Here is a 22226-nt window from a genome sequence, read left to right on the forward strand (position 1 = left end):
ATGATACAGTACATTGGAAAAAGTCAGTGATTAAAAGTCACAGCAAGGGGAGAATCAGGTGGGAAATGGTGTTTTTACAAGACTCAACTAGGAGTTACATGAGAGTGGCTAAGGATGAGAGCAGCTGAGGTAGTGGTATAAATTCAACTCTCTGCTGGGAGTCCTGGTGAGGAGGAGGAGACCATGCAGGGGAGAAGAGAATGGATAAGGGACATACATACAACATAAAATTGTCCAGAGTTTTGCATAGTAGAATAAAAAGGATGAAGGGAAAAATAAGATAAAAAGAAGAAAATTTTCAACTTGAAGAACAGAGAAATGTAGTCACTTTGAAAGATATAAAGCTCACACAGGAAGAAAAATTAAAAAGAATTGATAACAAATATAACTTGAAACTGCTGACATTTGTTAATTGCAGAAATTTATCTGCCTAGAATCTGTTGTCTATAAATTTTGTTGTGAGTGTCTTGAAAACTTGTAGTTGAAGAGTAAAGATAATGCTATAATTTAGTAACCTTGCTTTAATGATTTATACTTTTTTTTGTCTTTAAGCCAACTATGAAAGTTCATTCTATAAATGTGACTACTTTTTCAAAATTTAACATCATTTTGCCTGGAAAAGGAAATTTATAGATTCAGACTTTCATTGTGCACACTGATTCCAATAAGCTGGGATTAGCCTTCTTCATGAATGGCTTATTTCTTAATTAGAGTGCTGTGACATATGCTCTTAAAGCTATCTCTTTTCTGAAGTTACAAACAAAAAGTGGTAAAAGCTTCATAATAATATCACTTCTTATTTAACCTTTATTTTATTTATTATTTGTTTATTTTTTAGAAGTAAACATAGGTCTTGTGTGGCATATCTGATGAACTTTTTCTTCAGGTATTGAGGTCACAAAGTCTGCAGGACTTAGGTAATACTACAAGCAGATGAGGCTTCCATTAAGCTCTGGATGAGATGCAGGCGAAAGACCAATTCAGCAACTCAATCTTTCTTCAAATGTTTTGCTTCCCAATGACCAAATGAGGATTATAATAGTGTTTGCTTTGCTGTCTCCTATGACCAGAACTTTTCCAGCTGATTCTCAGAGTATGGAACAGGCTTCATCTTCATTTACAAATATTATTCCTGGAAAGAGAAGGAGATGGAAATTTTTAAAGGTACTTGAAGGATCATAGGTGGTGTCAGGTAAAATAAAAATATGTAAAATTTTTCATAATAAGGTAAAAATGACAAGTAAACCTAGAAAAAAATATTTTGAAAATATTCCTTGGTTGGAAAAAATAGGTGAAATATTAAGAGTGAATTAGTTATATTTGAAACTGAAGGAACAATAACAGACCAAAAAAGAAAAAATCAAGGTAAAACCACAAATATTTGATTCCATAAGCTCAAGTATGGTACTTCGTATGAAATGGGTTTAGGGGTATGAAAAAAGGGACCAGAAAAACACTGGTATTTTTAGTCATTTATAGAAAGATGGGTAGAAAATGAACACTGAGATGGTAAAGAGACAAATGAATGTACTGAAATCACATTTCTCTGACCTTAATTTTATGGTATAGTTCCTACATTTCCAGTATTATAAAGTTTAAGAAACTCTAATATGTCTAATTCTAGATAGACTGTAGACTTATTCTACATTGTTATACTTATAATAATTTATCATATACTTAAAGCTGAAAAATATAAGACCGTATACACCTATTTTAGTGTAAGATGCCTCCAATGTACTTCTCAGACCTCATTTAAATACAATGCAGTTAGAATACATTAAATAAATTCAAGCAATCAGTGTAATACTCTTGAAAAAAGGAAGAATGTTGTGGACCCCATCTTCAGTGCCCATGGAATTGAAGCAAATGTACCAAAGGAGGAAAAATTTCTCTAAAGGCAGAAAAACTGAGTGGAAGATTCAATGGTATCATTTTGAATTTGAAATTATAAAAGGAGTTTTATTATTTGTGCCTGCAGATTTTTTTTTCATTTTTTGACATGAGTACATCAACTGTCTAATTTATTTTTTTAAAATCAATCAATCAATATATTGTAAGAAGATTAAAGAAGACACGTAAAATGAAAGTAAAACAGAACACTATGATATCCTTAGGCATAATAACAATTCTATTCTTTGCCTCTCCACAGTCCAAACAGCCATTTTAGAAGGAATAATAAATATAATAAAGGTAGAAAAGTTTGATTTGATTTGATGCATGTTCACCTTGCTTTCCTTTTTGAATGTTTTCTTGACAATGAAGTTTGATTGTCTTGATTTTTAATAATAACAGTGATCTTCCTGTTACATTTCTTTGGAGTCCCAACCCAGTGATCACAGGTCTGCTAGGACAGAGCCAAGCCTCCTTGGAATGTCTACCCACCTAAGCCCACCCCTACAACCTCAGTCAAACCTTTATAACTTCCTTTTTCTACAAACAGCCTTTTACTCAAAATTTCTGTTCATAGAGTTGGGTTGAAATACCAACCTTTTATATTTGCCAATTCCTTGGTTAAAACTTAATAGCCTTCTCAAAATATAGTCTCAAAATTAAAAAGTAAAATGATGGTTCAGATAAAAGTAGGGAGAGAATATGTTCTGGGTACTTGGTCTCTGAAGACAGGGGGATCATATACAACCTAATTTTGTTTTAACTGTCCTTCATTTTAAGAGGTATGGCTGACTAGATTCTGCCCACAAACCATTAATAAGCTGAGATTAAACTTATGTGTTCTTTCCATAAGGCACTAGGGTGGGCTCCATTACTTTCCTAAAATGATATGTATAGTATAGTGCTTGTTCTTTGGCTCATTTCTTTCAGCACTTTAGAAGGTAAAACTATAGGAGGAATACAGATGTTTTCCTAAAGCACATTTAAGATATTTGTCCTCAGTCAGTGTGTAGGTCATAAGCTATAGGATATACCTATAAAGATGAGATATAACTAAGTAACGTGGAAATAGGAAAATTGCACACAGAGAGGTATAAGCTTGGAGTTAGAGAGAATAATGATATAGAGGAAATATCTAAATGAAGAAAAATAGCCATGGTGTTGCCCATGTTATTATCTTGAAGGAGCACAGGTCCAAGTCTCTAATCTGCAAGTGTGAGGGGCAAATATATTAAAATGTGAATACATCCTTCTGAGGTTTTTTAACATCAGCTATCATCTTTTTACACAGCTGACTTATATACTGGATGATATTCTTAATGTTGTCTGAGAAGTTCTGTACCTTCTCAGATTACTGGCAGGCTGTTAGAACCAGCTGGTTGAATCATGAAGAATGTGAAACTTTGGTTTATAGGCAATAAGTGTCTGGAAAGTGAGAGAGAAGAATAGAGAATTTTTGAAAAGGAGTCTCCATAGGAAAATATTGCAGCAAACTTATTTTTCTACTATAAAACTAATATATGTTTCCAGGTACTTCATAAAAGAAAGTACATAAAAATCTTCAATGTCTTCTACATATTAATTGAGGGTGTAGTTAGAAGCCTTAGAAAATTCTGTTTAGCATATTACTTAGCTATAGTTGATATTGATTGCAAGTTGATTCTATGAAAGAAACTGCTATTTTCTTAAGTGTATCCTCCAGCATTACTATCATCTCTTGACACTGGGAATAATCACTGGTCATTTTTGAAAGGAAAGTGACCACAACACTTGGAGCCACCAAGAGATCTTTACTGCAGCAGTGCAACAGAGGAGAAAAGAGAGAAAGAGAAAGAGAGAGAGAGAGAAGAAAGAGAGAGAAAGAAGAAAGAGAGAGCAAGAGCAAGAGTGACAGAGAGAGCAAGAGAGAGACAGAGCAAGAGAACAAGAAAGCAAGAGAGCAAGAGAGAGAGGGGCCCAGCAGGAGGGAGTTTTTATAGCCCAAATCTAATGGGGCCTCTGGGTCTGCAAGCTTCCTTGTTGGCACAATGGGGGGTTAAGTGTTCAGCCTTGAGCGGGGTTGAATGTTCAGACTTGAGGCAAACAGGTGATAAAGGACCAGACAGAGGGAGGTTTGAGTGCATGGGCCATCCTGCAGCTAACATTTGTTCATCCTGCCCTGAAGATAACATAGTTCAGCCTGTCCTGCACCTAACAATTTTGATAATATGTTAGAAATGTTTTAAGGGTTTGATTTAAGCAGTTAAAGGTCTGTTCATTTTTTTAACCTCACCCTATATTTAATGTTAGTGGATCTCTAATATCAGAAATGTTGTGTGTTTGCAGTAGGATCACTACCCACCCTTCTGAACAGCATTGGCAAATGTGGACATACTTCAATGGCTGCCATGTAGAGGAATGGCACAGTTACAGCACTTGGAATAGGTGTTTTAGAAAGAACACAGAGTTTCCATTCTTGTAGAAAATAATACATTTAGTATCCTAGGAAAACCTCTTCATCAACCTGTATTTCAATGGATTTTTTTAATGCCCTGGTTTGTATGTTTTGTCATCCATACCACTCTTTAAGCTGGAGGATTAGACCCCTTACTCTGAGAAATTTCCTGGTGTGGAATAATAGTTTACTTCATGAAAATAAATAATGTTTCATGCTTGTCTAAAGTAGAATGCTAAAAGAAGGGAGAGGTGAATTTAGCAATGAGTGTTGTGAGAACTAAATGGAGAGAGGTCAAGGGAAGACAACACTGGAGGAAGAATTGATGGGATTACAGTGATAAAAACAGATTCTAGAGGTGCTGTTCTGAGTTTAAGTTGTATTAACCACTCTGAAGCTATGAAACCTAAGGCTTAGTTGTTTCCTCATCAGAATGTGTCTATTTCTCAGGGTTTCTGTGAGGATCATACGTTTATATTTGTAAAGTCTTTAGAAAAATTTCTCATCAATAATAACAGTGTGGGGTGTATTTAAAAAAATTATTTATAAAGCTTTGAACACACATGCTCTGGATAAAACATGAAGCAAGGGAAAAGATTCTTTGCACAGCAGGTGACAGATAACTTACAGAATGCTTTTTCTGTTGTACCTGAAACATATGTGGTCACAAAACATGATGCTGGGCAGATATGGATCACTTCATCCCTTGAAGTTCCTCTGGCTTTGACATCTTGCTTGTCACTGTATTATTCAGTGTTCTCTAGAGTAACAGAATCAACAGGAATTATAATTATTAAAAGAGGACTTATCAAGTTGACTTACATGACCAGAAACTGGGTGATCCACAATGGTGGTCTGTAGGCTGAAGAGCTGGAAGAACCAGTAGTTGTGCAGTCCACAAGACAGAAGCCCAAGAACAAGAGGGATTAATGGTGCTACCCTAGTCCGAGACAGAAGGCTTCTGGAGAATCACTGGCAGAGTCTGCTTTAGAAGAGTGAATAAGCAGTCTGATATCTTCAGAGGATCACAGAAACAACCAAGAACCCATTCAAGAAGTGTAGAGGTTTCATCTACTGTTGCTTCCTTGTTCTTCCAACTTTTATTGTATCTAAGCCATCATCCTATTGGATGGTGCTGCTCACGATTAGGGAGGGTCTCCATTGCGGTTGGCTATCCCACATGTCAATCATTCCTAAGCACACCCTCACTGACACACCCATAAGCCTCTTAATCTCCACCATCTCTTAATCCAATCAATTAACCATTCAAATTGACAGATTATATTCAAATTAACCATTACAACCTCCTTTACTTTATTCAGGGGTCAGTATTAGTTGTTATCACAAACATAATCGCCACTGTATACATGTTAAATGAATGCAATTTATGTATGTTTTCTTCACTCAGAAGTCATTTCTACATCCCCAGACCATCTAGGCTCGGCATAGTCACCTTGGGATGCAGATCCGTCTGAACAGGAATGGGATTCTTCATAAATGGCCCTTCTAAAGTTCCATAGGCAAATTCATCAGCTATGGTATGTGACAGACGTACAATGCATATATTTACACTCCTGGACACTCTTCTGATTCTATGGATGCTGGCTTGTGGAGCATTTCACTCACTTTCATATCAATTCTAGTCAAAACAGCAGACTTCTGCTAATGAAGATGATGTATTGCCCGTTTTATCCAAGAAGATGACTCCGAGATACTTCCATCCTGCTCAACAGCTTTGCCTAAACAGTAAAACACTAGTACTTTTCTCAAGGGAACAAAGAAACTAAAGTGTTAAAAGGAATTGATATAGAATGACTTGAAGGATAGTTCCAAGTTACTATTATGTAGGCAGATCATCAAGAGATACTATGCATTGTTTGTTCTTTCCACAAAAATTTTAGTAAAATATTCAGGGGAAACTTCATATTTTTAACCCAATTTAATTCCTGAAAAAGCATGGACCTGAACACTTACAAAGTAAAGTGTCAGCATCCATTTGAGAGAAATCACTGAGTTTTATTTCTTCAAATTGAAAATGTTCTCCAGAAAAAAATATGATAATGAAACTTCCCAGTATCATTATTATCCATTTACGTGTCTTTCCCCATTTACTACACTCAACATTTGTTCATGCAATGGTCTTAACTCAGACTCTGCCTTGCTAGATAGGAGTTTCTGGCTTGAACAGCTACACATGCACAGAGCCAGGAAAAGGATAGTACTTGGAGCTTCTCTTACTTGCATTTTCAGTAAAAATGATGAGGGCTTCACAGGCACAGTAAAATGGGGAAATTACTATTAGGTAGTGCAGAAATATTTAGTTTTAATTTATCTGCAAGATGTGATGTTATTTTCCAGTCCAATGTTTCTCTCAGAATATATCCAACCAAATTCAAAGTAAATGAATTAGTGTACTGAGTAGTATAGTCATTGTCATGGACATGCAAGTACTAGACACAGGCAAGAAATTCTCCAGAGAGAATAAACACATGGGTTTATGTTTCTTAGTGAAATAAATATGTAAATTTGTGAATCATTTCCTTTCTGACCTATCATACTGCTAATAATTTTTAAAGACCGTATTTTGTTATTAGTTAACTATAAAGCCCTTGCTTAGCATCTGGAAAACCATCTTAAGTATCAGCCACCATTTTAAGAAAACAGTTTTTCTTTCCCGCCCAACAGTGTTTCTGAGAAAGGCTCACCACTTCCCTATCCAACCCAAAGGAGCCCATTAGGACCCAACCAGCTATGATTCCTGACCCTGCCCTATAAAAGTCCCGTAACCCAAGAATGCTTCACCTCTGTCTCCAACAGAGAGATGGCCCTTATTTGTCATCTCTAACAAATAAACTCTCATATGTATCTCTGCCTGGTTTCCATCTTTCATTTCTCACTTACCCATCTCTCATTCCTAGCTTTCCCTTCATTAACTATTTACTTCTTGTAAAATATAAATGGTTGTATTTTCTAACAAAATTCCTTGATGCACTGTTTTAACTTTTTTGCCACTGTAACCAAAAAACCTGACAATAACAATTAGCAGAGAAAGAGTATATTTGGGGTCTGTGGTTTCACAGGTCTTAGTACAAAGACTTCAGACTCCATTCCTTGGCTCATAGGTGAGGCAGCATATCATGGTAAAATAATGTGTTGAAGTAAAGTGGATTCAGACATGGTCACCATGAAGCACAGAGGTAAAACTCACCTCACCCAGTATATCCCAAAGGCATTCTGCGAAGATCCACCTCCTTCATCCACACCCACCAGTATACAGTTACTATTCAGTTAATCCCTACAAGAGGGTTAATTCACAGTTTGGATCAAGGCTTTCATAATCCAATCATTTCACCTTTAAACTTTCTTGCATTGTCTCACACATGAGCTTTTGGGAAATGCCTCACATTAAACCATAGCATCCCACACTGGCCCCTCAAAGCTCATATGTATGTCACAATGCAAAGTGTGTTCAGTCAATTTTCAGGAGTCCCCATAATCTTAATGGTACCAAGATTGTCCAAAAGTCTAATTCCAAAGTCTCATCTGAAATTCAAGGCAAACTCTCATCATGAGCTCCAATAAAAATCAAAAGCAATTTATATACATCCAATATATAAATGAAGAGTACACATTTCCATTCCAAAGGAGAAATAGGAGTATATAAAGAAGGGATGAGAACAAAGTAAGACCAAAATTCAGCTGGGTGAACAAGTCCTGTGTTTCCACATCTGGCATCTGGAGCACCCTGAGATTCTCTCCCATGGGATTGTGCACCTCTGCCCCTATAGCCTTGCCAGTTCCATCACACATGACCTTTCTGCAGCTTTACTTGGCAGACTATCCACAATACTGACATTTCTTAATCTTGAGGGTCGCCACCATAATTTCGTCTTCTTTCTCATCTCCATGCATTGCTTTCTCAGGGCCTGCTTATAGGGACTCTGATCCTAGAGTACTTTTCCTGGCTTCCCAGGCCTTTCTTTGAAAACTTGGTGGAAGCCTCCATGACCCCTATCTCCAGTTCCTTCAGAACCAGCACCAGGTGGTTGTTGTCCAGGTCTACTGCCATCTCAAGCAGTTCCCAGGACTCCAGAGGCCATGACTATAGTAGTTGCTGAGTGTCTGGGTGACTAAGTATGGTGAAACAACTTCATATTACTGCCCTGTGCAAGCAGGGTGCCCCACTATTCTCTTCTCAAAATAATTTTTGGGCTAGGGATTTAGCTCAGTTGGTAGAGTACTTGCCTTGCATGCACAAGGCCCTGGGTTCAATCCCTAACACCACAAAAAAAAAAAAAAGAGAATTTTTACTTTTACCGCCTTGAGTGTGAGATGAGTGAGGGCTTGTATATTTCTGAGATGCCCTAACCACCTTTCTTATTGTCTCTGGGCAAAATTTTTAGCATTTCTTTAAATGGATGTAATGTCTTTAACAATGACAACTTCCTTAGCCCAAGTATACTCCTACCATTCAAGTCCAAGTTTTTCAAATCTTTCTGCTCTGCTTTCTACTCTTGAATATCACAATAAACTTGGCTAAAAGCTGCAAGCAATACTCTTGCCACCACCTGAATACTATATTACTTAGTAATTTCTTCCACCAAGTTTTAGAAGTCCATCACTTTTAAAATCAACCTTATAGAAAATCTCAAGACACTGGCAAAATGCAGGATGTGACACAAATGGCTTCTAGTCCAATTCCAATAGTGTCCTCCTCCTCTTCTGAGAGCTCATGAGTTCTATCTTTACTAGGCACAGTCATATTAACATTCTGGTCTTCTAAACCCCCATCAGATCCACCCATTAAGCTCCATTTACAATAAAACTAAAAACTTCCCGGCTTGCATCACTAAACTTTACAAAATTTCTCCCCACAAATTCTAAAAGATTCCAAAAGCTTTGAATTACATAGTCAGGTTAGTCACAGTAACAATCTCACTTTTTGGTATCAATTTTTATTTTAGTCATCGTTTTTGCTGCTGTGACCAAAAGACTTAACAATTAGAGGAAGTAAAGTTTATTTTGGGTCTCATGGTTTCAAAGGTCTCAGTCCATAGTCTGCACACTCCATTCCTCAGGATTTGAGGAGAGACAGAATATCATGGAAGAAAAATGTGATGGAGGAAAGTGGCTTCAGAAATGGTCACAATGAAACAAAGAGACTAAGCTCAGTTCATTTAATATATATCCCCAAAGCATGTCCCCAGCCACCCACCTCTTGCAGCCACACCCAACCTTCCTACAGTTACCACTTAATTTATCCCTGTTAAGGGATTCATTCACAGATTGGATTAACATTCTTAAACCCAATCTTTTCATCTCTAAACCTTCTTGAATTGCCTCACATGTGAATGTTTTGGAAACATCCCACACTAAACTGTAAAATATAAAGAAGAATCATTTACATTGACAAAATTAATTGACATATGCTAATCTTTATTTTCCCATATTTTTATTGGTGCATTAGAATCAGATAATAGCAGTATTCATTGTTACATATTCATAGATGCACACTATATAACAATATAATTTGGTCCATATCTGTTCCCCATTATTTTCCCTTTCCTTCTCTTCCTCCCTTCCCAAGGTACCTATCCTCTTCTGTATTGGTCTCACTTCTGTTTCCACAGGACCTTACCCTCATTTTTATTCCCCTTTCCTCTCTAAATATTGAATTGACTTGTTGAGTTTGGTTTACTTTGCTTAACACAATGTTCTCTAGATCTATCCATTTTCTTGCAAATGATATAATTTTATTCTTCTTTATAACTGAATAAAACTCCATTGTACGTATATATTACATTTTTTTATTCATTCATCATTAATAGACACCTGTGCTGCCTCATACTTTGGATATGGTGATTTGTTCAGTTATAAACATTGATATGGTTGTGTCATGTATATTATGATAATTTTAGTACTCTGGGATAATTATCAAGGAGTAGTATAGCTGGATCACATAGTAGTTCCATTCCTAGTCTCTTCAGGAACCACCATACTGATTTCCATACTGATACTAATTTACAATCCTATCAACAGTATAAAACTGTTCCTTTTCCTCACATCTACTCCATAATTTATTGGTGCTTGGAATTTTGATGTCTGCCATTCTAACTGAACTGAGTTGACACCTCAGTGTGGTTTTGATTTGCATTTCCTAATTGCTAAAGTTACTGGACATTTTTTTATGTAATTGTTGGCCATTTGCATTTCTTCCTTGAGAAATTTCTGTTTAGTTCATTTGTCCATTTATTTATTGGGTTACTTGATTTTATGTTTTTAAAATTTTTGGTAGTAATTTTTAAATTCTTTATATTTTATATATATTAATCCTCTGTCTGAAGATGTTATAGTTTAGATATGAAATGTCACCCAAAAACTGTTGTGTTAGAAAATATAACATTTAGAAAAAAAATTTAGAGGTAAAATAATTGGGTTAAGAAGAGTCTTAACCTAATCATTACATTTATTAATCCACTTGAACATATTAACTGGGTGGGTGGTAACTGTAGACAGGTTAAGTTGTAGCTAGAGGAGGTGGCCATTGTGGACATGCCTTTGAGTTTTTTTTATTTTGTCCCTGTTAAAGGAATACTCTATCTGCTGAGCTGCTTACCTCTACCACATCCTTGTGCCATGATTCTCTGCCTCACCTTGGACCCAGAGCAGTAGAGTTGTTTAACAGAACTGATATCTCTGAAACTATGAGCACCAAATAAACTTCTTCCTCCCTAAAATTGCCCTTGTTGGGTCTTTTGTTCACAGTGGTGAAAAATCAGACTAAAACAGGAGAATAGCTAGCAAAGACCTTCTCCCATTCTGTACATTGTCTCTTCTTATTCTTGTTTACTTTTCAATGTAGAGGCTTTTTAATTTGATGTCATCCCATTTATTAACACTTGGAATTATTGACTTAGCTTTAGGAGTCCTATTGAGGAAGTCTGACTGTATCTATATGTTGACCCTATATATTCTTATAGGAGTTGGAAAATTTCTGGTCTAAATCTTAGGTCTTTGATCCATTTTCTTGATTTTGGGGCAAGAGTAGGGGTAGGGATCTAATCATGTCCTTTTACATTTGGATAACCAGTTGCCCACGTACCATTTGTAGAAAAGACTGGCTTTTCTCCAATGTATGCTTTTGGTGTGTGTCAACGATCAGGTGATTGTATCTATGTGGGTTTGTCTCTGTGTCATCTTTTTTATTCCACTGATCTCCATGTATGTTTTTTTTCCAGTACCATGAAAGCTTTGTTATTCGAATTCTGTAGAATAATTTTTTTTTATTGTTGGTCGTTCAAAACATTACATAGTTCTTAATACATCATATTTCACAGTTTGATTCAAGTGGGTTATGAACTCCCAATTTTACCCCGTATACAGATTGCTGTATCACATCAGTTACCCTTCCATTGATTGACAAATTGCCTTTCTAGTGTCTGATGTATTCTGCTGTCTGTCCTGTTCTCTACTATCCCCCCTCCCCTCCCCTCCCCTTTTCTCTCTCTACCCCTTCTACTGTAAATCATTTCTTCCATTTGTATTATCTTGTCTTACCCCTCCTTTCCTCTTATATGTCATTTTGTATAACCCTGAGGATCGCCTTCCATTTCCATGCGGTTTCCCTTCTCACTCCCTTTCCCTCCCACCTCTCATCCCTGTTTAATGTAAATCTTCTTCTCGAACTTTCGTCCCTACCCTGTCCTTGTTTACTCCCCTTATATCAAAGGGGTCATTTGGTATTTATTTTTTAAAGATTGACTAGCTTCACTTAGCATAATCTGCTCTAATGCCATCCATTTCCCTCCAAATTCTATGATTTTGTCATTTCTTAATGCAGAGTAATACTCCATTGTGTATAAATGCCACATTTTTTTTATCCATTCATCTATTGAAGGGCATCTAGGCTGATTCCACAATCTTGCTATCGTGAATTGTGCTGCTATGAACATCGATGTAGCAGTGTCCCTGTAGCATGCTCTTATTAGGTCTTTGGGGAATAGACCGAGAAGGGGAATAGCTGGGTCAAATGGTGGTTCCATTCCCAGCTTTCCAAGAAATCTCCATACTGCTTTCCAAATTGGCTGCACCAATTTGCAGTCCCACCAGCAATGAACAAGAGTGCCCTTTTCCCCCCATCCTCTCCAGCACTTATTGTTGTTTGACTTTCTAATGGCTGCCAATCTTACTGGGGTGAGAGGGTATCTTAGGGTAGTTTTGATTTGCATTTCTCTGACTGCTAGCGATGGTGAGCATTTTTTCATGTACTTATTGATTGATTGTATGTCCTCCTCTGAGAAGTGTCTGTTCAGGTCCTTGGCCCATTTATTGATTGGGTTATTTGTTATCTTATTGTCTAATTTTTTGAGTTCTTTGTATATTCTGGTTATTAGGGCTCTATCTGAAGTGTGTGGAGTAAAGATTTGTTCCCAGGATGTAGGCTCCCTGTTTATCTCTCTTATTGTTTCTTTTGCTGAGAAAAAACTTTTTAGTTTGAGTAAGTCCCATTTGTTGATTCTAGTTGTTAACTTTTGCGCTATGGGTGTCCTATTGAGGAATTTGGAGCCCGATCCCACAGTATGTAGATCATACCCTACTTTTTCTTCTATCAGATGCCGTGTCTCTGGTTTAATGTCAAGCTCCTTGATCCATTTTGAGTTAACTTTTGTGCATGGCGAGAGATAGGGATTCAGCTTCATTTTGATGCAAATGGATTTCCGGTTTTCCCAGCACCATTTGTTGAAGATGCTATCCTTCCTCCATTGCATGCTTTTAGACCCTTTATCAAATATAAGATAGTTGTAGTTTTGTGGGTTGGTTACTGTGTCCTCTATTCTGTACCATTGGTCCACCCGCCTGTTTTGGTACCAGTACCATGCTGTTTAATTACTATTGCTCTGTAGTATAGTTTGAAGTCTGGTATCGCTATACCGCCTGATTCAGACTTCCTGCTTAGCATTGTTTTTGCTATTCTGGGTCTTTTATTATTCCATATGAATTTCATGATTCTTTTATCTATTTCTACAAGAAATGCTGCTGGGATTTTGATTGGCATTGCATTAAACTTATAGAGAACTTTTGGTAATATCGCCATCTTGATGATGTTGGTTCTGCCTATCCATGAGCAGGGTATATTTTTCCATCTTCTAAGGTCTTCTTCTATATCTTTCTTTAGGGTTCTGTAATTTTCCTTGTATAAATCTTTCACCTCTTTTGTTAGGTTGATTCCCAAGTATTTTATTTTTTGGGGGGATATTGTGAATGGAGTAGTTGTCCTCATTTCTGTTTCAGAGGATTTGTCGCTGATATACAGGAATGCCTTTGATTTATGCGTGTTGATCTTATATCCTGCTGAATTCATTTATTAGTTCTAATAGCTTCTTTGTAGACCCTTTTGGGTCTGCTAGGTATAGAATCATATCATCTGCAAATAGTGATAATTTAAGTTCTTCTTTTCCTATTTTTATGCCTTTAATTTCTTTTGTCTGTCTAATTGCTCTGGCCAGTGTTTCGAGGACTATGTTGAACAGAAGTGGTGAGAGAGGGCATCCCTGTCTTGTACCAGATCTTAGAGGGAATGCCTTCAATTTTTCTCCATTCAGAATGATGCTGGCCTGTGGCTTATCATAGATTGCTTTTACAATGTTGAGGTATGATCCTGTTATCCCTAATTTTTCTAGCGTTTTGAACATAAAGGGATGCTGTACTTTGTCGAATGCTTTTTCTGCATCTATTGAGATGATCATATGGTTCTTATTTTTAAGTCTATTGATGTGGTGAATAACATTTATTGATTTCCGTATATTAAACCAGCCTTGCATCCCAGGGATGAATCCTACTTGATCATGATGTATAATTTTTTTGATATGTATTTGAATCCGATTCGCCAGAATTTTATTGAGGATTTTTGCGTCAAGGTTCATTAGAGATATTGGTCTGTAGTTTTCCTTCTTTGAAGTGTCTTTGTCTGGTTTCAGAATCAGGGTGATGTTGGCCTCGTAGAATGAATTTGGAAGTTCTCCCTCTTTTTCTATTTCCTGAAATAGCTTGAAAAGTATTGGTGTTAGTTCCTCTTTAAAGGTTTTGTAAAACTCTGCTGTATACCCATCCGGTCCTGGGCTTTTCTTAGTTGGTAGTCTTTTGATGGTTTCTTCTATTTCCTCTATTGTTATTGGTCTGTTTAGGTTGTCTATATCCTCCTGGCTCCATCTGGGCAGATCATAGGACTCAAGGAATTTATCTATGCCTTCACTATCTTCTATTTTATTGGAGTATAAGGATTCAAAGTAATTTCTGATTATCTTCTGTATTTCTGAAGTGTCTGTTGTGATATTGCCTTTTTCATCCCGTATGCTAGTAATTTGGGTTCTCTCTCTTCTTCTCTTCGTTAGCATGGCTAAGGGTCTGTCAATTTTATTTATTTTTTCAAAGAACCAGCTTTTAGTTTTGTCAATTTTTTCAATTGTTTCTTTTGTATTAATTTCAGCTCTGATTTTAATTATTTCTTGCCTTCTACTTCTTTTGCTGTTGTTTTGCTCTTCTTTTTCTAGGATTTTGAGATGAAGTATGAGATCATTTATTTGTTGGTTTTTTCTTTTTTTGAGAAATGAACTCCAAGCAATGAATTTTCCTCTTAGAACTGCTTTCAATGTGTCCCATAGATTCCGATATGTTGTGTCTGTGTTTTCATTTAACTCTAGGAATTTTTTAATTTCCTCCTTGATGTCTTCTAAAACCCATTTATCACTCAGCAACCTATTGTTCATTCTCCAGGTGATGCTTGATTTTTCCTTACTTCTTTTATCATTGATTTTCAGTTTCATTCCATTATGATCAGATAAGATGCATGGTATTATGTCTACCCCTTTGTATTGTCTAAGAGTTGCCCTGTGACATAGTATATGGTCTATTTTTGAGAAGGTTCCATGTGCTGCTGAGAAAAAAGTGTAGCTACTTGATGTTGGGTGGTATAGTCTATATATGTCAATTAAGTCTAGGTTGTTAATTGTGTTATTGAGTTCTATAGTTTCCTTATTTAACTTTTGTTTGGAAGATCTGTCCAGTGGTGAGAGAGGTGTGTTGAAGTCTCCCATGATTATTGTATGGTGGTCTATTAGACTCTTAAACTTGAGAAGAGTTTGCTTGATGAACACAGCTGCACCATTATTTGGGGCATATATATTTATGATTGTTATGTCTTGTTGGTGTATGGTTCCCTTGAGCAGTATGAAGTGTCCTTCTATATCCCTTTTGATTAGCTTTGGCTTGAAATCTATTTTATTAGATATGAGTATGGACACTCCTGCTTGTTTCTGCGGTCCATATGAGTGATATGATTTTTCCCAACCTTTCACCTTCATTCTATGTATATCTTTTCCTATCAAATGCGTCTCCTGTAGACAGCATATTGTTGGGTCTTGTTTTTTGATCCATTCTACTAGCCTGTGTCTTTTAATTGGTGAGTTTAAGCCATTAACATTTAGGGTTATTATTGAGATATGGTTTGTTCTTCTATCCATATTTGTTTATTGATGTTACTAAACCTTATTTGTTATCCTCTTTGACTACTTTCCCCCCTTTACTGTCCTACCTCCCATTGTTGGTTTTCAATGTTATTTTCCATTTCCTCTTCCTGTAATATTTTGCCAAGGATTTTTTGAAGAGATGGTTTTCTAGCTGCGAATTCTTTTAACTTTTGTTTATCGTGGAAGGTTTTAATTTCATCTTCTAACCTGAAGCTTAATTTCGCCGGATACAAGATTCTTGGTTGGAGCCCATTGTCTTTCAGTGTTTGAAATATGTTATTCCAGGATCTTCTAGCTTTCAGAGTCTGTGTTGAGAGATCAGCTGTTATCCTGATTGGTTTACCCCTAAATGTAATCTGCTTTCTTTCTCTTGCAGCTTTTAAAATTCTCTCCTTATTCTGTATGTTGGACGTCTTCATTATAATGTGTCTAGGTGTGGATCTCTTATGATTTTGCACATTCGGCGTCCTGTAGGCTTCTAGGATTTGGGATTCTGTCTCATTCTTCAATTCTGGGAAGTTTTCTCGTATTATTTCACTGAATAGACTGTTTATTCCTTTGGAATGGAGCCCTGTGCCTTCCTGTATCCCAATGACTCTTAAATTTGGTCTTTTGATATTGTCCCATAATTCTTGGATGTTCTGCTCATGGTTTCTTAGCAGACTTGCTGAGCTGTCTATGTTCTTTTCCAGTTGAAATACTTTGTCTTCATTGTCTGATGTTCTCTCTTCTAAGTGATCTACTCTGCTGGTAGTATTCTCAATTGAGTTTTTAAGTTGGTTTATTGTTTCCTGCATTTCTAGAATTTCTATTTGTTTGTTTTTTATTACCTCTATCTCCCTGTGAAATTGATCTTTTACTTCCTGGATTTGTTTGTCAATGTGATCTTTCATTGTCTGATTTTGCTGTCTCATGTCTTCCTTGAGACTCCAGATCATCTGAAGCATGTATATCCTGAACTCTTTATCTGATATTCCATCTGTTGCAGCTATTACCTCTTCTAAAGTTGAGTTGACCTGCATTGCTTGTGGTCCTTTCTTTCCTTGTCTTTTCATACTGCTCGCGTTTCTTTCTGCTTGGTGCAACTGTTGTGTTTTTGAAATTTACCCCCTATTTATTTATGTTGCTTTTGTATAGTTGAAACGTCTCCCTTGCAGGTGCGGGCGGCGGCTGTGCCCCTACTCCAATTGGGGTTACGGGTCTACCACGCTGGCATCTCTCTGGGCCTGTTCCGGGAGTGGAAGGCGGCTCTGCTCTGTCCCTATTCCAATTGGGGTGTCGTGACAACCATGCTGGCAGGTTGCTGGGCCTGTTCCGGGCATGGGCGGTGGGCTTGGCTGGCGGGATTCCACCTAATGGCAGTCCCTAACCTCCCTGCTTGCTAATTAATGGCTTCTCTGAGGCGCCACGCCTTCTGTAGCCGCGGGGCAGGCCGCGCGAATCAGTTGGCCTGGATCTCCGGGGTCCTGCTGCTTGTAGAATAATTTTAAGTCAGACATTCCCATGTCTCCATTATCCCTTAGAATTTCTTTGTGTATTTTGGGTCTTTTGTTCTTTCAAATGAATTGTAGGACTCTATTTTTCTAGTTCTGTGAAGAATATCATTGTATTTGTGGTGTAGATTTCATTGAATCTGTATAATGCTTTTGGAGGTATGCTCATTTTAACATGTTAATTCTGCCTACTCATGAGAATGAAAGGTCTTTCCATCTTCTAGTGTCTTCTTCAGTTTCTTTTGCAGTGTTCTATAATTTTCATCTTAGAGGTCCTTCACTTTCTTAATTATATTTTTCCTATGGTTTTATTTATTTGTTTCTTTGTTATTTTTTGATACTATCATGACTGGAATTATTTTCCTGGTTTATTTCTTAGCAGATTAATTGCTTGTATATAGGAAAGCTATTGATTTTTGTATTTTGATATTGTATCCTGCTACATTGCTGAATTTGTTTATTAGCTCAAGCAGTCTTTTGCTGGAGCTTTCTGTACTTTCTAAGTATAGAATTGTATTATCAGTAGTGATGAATTGCCTTCTCCCTTTCCTAGTTTTATCTCTTTTATTTCCATCTGTTGCCTAGTTTCTCTACTAATATTTTTTTAATACTACATTGAATTTCCTATTCTGATAGTGGAGTACCTTGTCTCCCTCAACATTTTAAAGGAAATGTTTACAGCTTTTCCCCATTCACTATGATGTTGGTTTCATGTTTGTAATATATAGTCATTATGATGTTGAGGTCAATTCTTTCTATTCATAGTTTCATCAAGTTTTTTTTCCATGAATGGGTGTTGAACTTTGCAAAAACTTTCTCTGCATTTATTGAAATGACTATGTGATTTTTGCCCTTAATTCTATTTATGTAACGAGTTAAGTATACTAATATTTGTTATAGAAGTAATTATAATTAGTGTTATTTGTTTTTGTTGATAAAATAACTTTGCCTTACCTATATTATGCAAATATTTGTTATTAAGTAAATGACAGATTCTGATTGTTTCTGTCTTATTCATAACAATGTCATTCATATCATTGAAAAAAATAAAGGGTTCTTTCAATAAAATAAATAAAACACAATACTTTAATGAATTTTGGTGGGTCTTTGGATGGAATTAAACAAGTAGTTCTATACATATATGGCATGTTGGTTGTGCAAAATTGACCTGTTTAATAAAAGATAAGGTGTTCAAAATACTAATTATAGTCAAAGAGAAAGAAAAAAATGAAAGGGTATGGTATAATAGTGAGGGGTCGGAAAGAGAAGGAAAGAATACCAACCACTATGGCAGAATGCTGGGACACCAGAGACCCTGTAAAGATTGTCTATGAATGACAAGGTCTCTGTGGCAGAAGTTTCTGAGATTTTCTTTTTTGCACCAATATATAATGTTCAGTCTTAAGTATGTACTCTATCATTATGCAATCCTCCTTTATTTATCTACTCCTTTAACAGAAATCATAAATATAGAGTAATCTCATGCTGGTGATGCTCAGGGGAATGGAACTGCTTTCCCCAGATCTAGGGATATACATACATAGAGGAGAAAAGATCCATAACTGAGAGCAAAGATATAAATGAGAACAGAAGGGAAAAGAAATCTGGGTTTGAGTATACATGTCAATGAAGCCCCAAGATTAAACAAATATTTAAAAGGATAGTGCAATCCTCACAGTACTTGAGATAGGGACTTTAGATATCTTTATTCTCTAATTTTTCTATTGGTTCTTATTATTAGTGAGAAATATCCAATAATCTATATTACTTTTATGATAATAACAATTATCATAACAATTTAGAAATTGCCTATGTATTAAAATACTTGATCAATGTAAAATCTATGCTATGCAATAGATTGTAATAGTTGTCATCATACTTATATTCAGTTAATAACATAATAACAAAAATCACTAATGGGAAAAATCTCTATATGAAATCTTGTATCTTATTTGGTGATAAATTGTCCAAACTGCACATTATTTTTTGAAAAAGATTGAAAAAAAGTAGCACAAATAGAAATAAATGGATATGTATGGATAGAGGCATTATAGAGAATTTTAATGCCTTCCTGAATTTTCATGTTTTTCTATAGAATAGATGTATTTTTGCTGTTAATAGAAAAGCATCACCAAAAAACTAAATTTTTCAGTACATTCTTATCTCATACCAAAGTCCATATTTGTTGCTGTTATTATCATGTGCTACTTTATTATTGAAGAAGAAGCAGAGGAGTTAATTTTAGGTTGGAAAGAAAGAAGCCTTTCATTTATCAAGCATAGTAAAAGCAAGAGTAGGGCTGGGGAACTGTCAACAAGGAAAATGAAATACTGGAATATTGCAAAGTAATGGAAATTTTGCCAAACCACTACTGGTATTACAGTGTGCAACAATCTATAAAAGCTGATTCATTTTTAAATGTTTCTAATTTGCTCTATTGGGCACTTCCTTTAAATGGGAAATCAACTTCAATTTTAAAATTGAAGTCAATGAAAAACTAGATTCATTTCATGCAGTTCAGCTCTAGAGCTAGTTTCTCTGACTCACATTGACTCCATAAATATGTATTATTAATACTTTATTCTTAATGCAATAGAACTCGTTATAGTAAAATTATTGAAGCTCAGGTTGGCAAAACTGTTTCTATTATCTACCTAAAACCTACAGTGAGAAATAACTTCACTTTTCATTTATTTTACATTAAAAGTGGAGAAGTATGTCTTCTATCCAATTTTCAAGGTTCTTTGCTGGAGGGGTAATGCTTTTGTTTTTCAATCACTGCTTTTTCAACTGGTGGGTACTAGAAACAGAAAACATGCAAACTTGAAATTGACATGCTTTGCAGAATCTGAGACGGAATGTTTCTCTGCCTATCAGTTCAGGCAGAACATATAATTATTTTCACATCTCACAGGAGTAGTCCTTTCAGCATTAGATTTTCTTAATGCTCTGAGTCGGCAATGACAGGGAGAAAAAGAAGAAGGAAAAAACACATTTGGGGACTGTCATTTGCAGTCACTTCTTTGAAACTAATTTTGGAATGACTTTTAAATTCCGCAAAACATTTATCAGGCAATTCTCTTGATGTAGAAAACAGCTATTTCTCAGTTAAATTTGCCATAAAGTTTTCCCAACTCTTTGTCTTATTTTTGACAGGCTATTTTCAGGAATGTCATCACTGTTGGGAAGGTAAAAATGTGGCTGTAGTCCTAGGAAGACTTTTGCTAATGCATTCTCCTTGTGCAATTCTATAACATCACAGGGTATTTAGTTGCTGACTATGACATAGGGACTTGCCTGGATAAAGATCACAATGATTGTATCTTTATAACTCAATTTGTAAACTGGGAAATGACTAATATTTGGATTCCATGAACATTATTTTCTGTGCTAGCAACACAGTTCATGGTTAGGTCCTTTATGTAATTCAGTTTAAAATAAAATGTCTTTTTAACATAAGGCAGAGCAGTTAATCATAGAACAACTACACCAAGGTGTTAGGATATATAATGAAACATAGATAAATTAAATGGGGTGCTAGTAAAACCATAGTGTGATCACACTTCTGTCACTAATCCATTCACCTAACACTTTCTGCAAATTAAAAAAATATATATTATAGTTCACATAGTGAGAAAATAGCAAGTTTCTTTTTCATCCTAAAGGAAAATGCATATTAAAGAAGCTCTAGAAATATAAAATAGAATTATACTGATAATCATGTAAACTCTTAATATTCTCTGTTCTTAAAACTTTCAATAGATTTACAGAAACGTTAAACAATGAGTGTATCAGACTGATAGAACTCTTCTTGGCATAACTCTTAAGAATGAACACCAAAAATTTATTTTGAAATAAATTCTGTCACCTTTGAGAGCTACGGAATATTAAGCTAAATAGTAATTATTCTTGAAAATTGTCAGGGGTTGAATTAGAAATAATCACAGAGAATAACAAATTTGTTGTTTGAAAACAAAATCTTTCTATGCTGCTTTTACTTAGATTAGAAAACCAAATCTAACAATTTCTGAGTTCTCACCTCTAGGGCTAAAATATAGTACTGAAACTTTGACCTTATATGCAGCTCCTTCCAGTATCTGCAGTCAGTTTCATATTTGGGCTGATTTCTTAGAACATTTATTTCTCCTCCCATAGTCTCTCATGAGGACCTCAGTTAATAATGAACCAACATTTGATACACTTACATAATTCTGTGAATTCGTATGTGTGTTGTCCTTACTTGAAGAATTTTTTTCCCATAATACAAAAGATGGATTGCTGTTTACTTGTTAAGACCCAGTTCTGCAAAATAGTCCCTGACACCAAAATATAGCCACCTTTCTTATTTGTATCATAGAATTTTGTACACCATTCTGTTAAAATGATAGTCATCTTAAATATATTTTATATGAGAGCTGTCATTTTTCCATCAGAGATATATAGAAGATGAGAAATCCCTTCCATTAAGGTAGTCACCGACCTCATATAAACCTCTAAGCTGTTAACTTGTGCATTCCCTGATGGCACAATGAAGAAAATATGAAGGGATAAGGTCAATCCCATGACATTTTTTCTAAAGACCCTCTCAACTCCATTCCATGTTGAACACCATTTCTAACACTAGCTAGAAATAAGTTTCAGGGGCAAAATGGACCATGTAGTAATAGATGATCAAATGGAGATGGATTTGGCACAGGTAGGTTATTTTATAAAAATCTACATGTTGGGAGAAAAACACCTTGGTTGGCAGCTTTGGTACATCTGCAAGGCTTCTGGTAAGAAAATGAAACAGAATTGTTTTTACCAAAGCACGCATAAAATTAAAACTCAAAGCAGATGACTACATGACCGATATTGCAAAGCTAGCCAGAATGCTGTGACTGG

This window comes from Urocitellus parryii, chromosome 4, assembly GCF_045843805.1.
Source record: "Urocitellus parryii isolate mUroPar1 chromosome 4, mUroPar1.hap1, whole genome shotgun sequence".
NCBI lineage: Eukaryota > Metazoa > Chordata > Mammalia > Rodentia > Sciuridae > Urocitellus > Urocitellus parryii.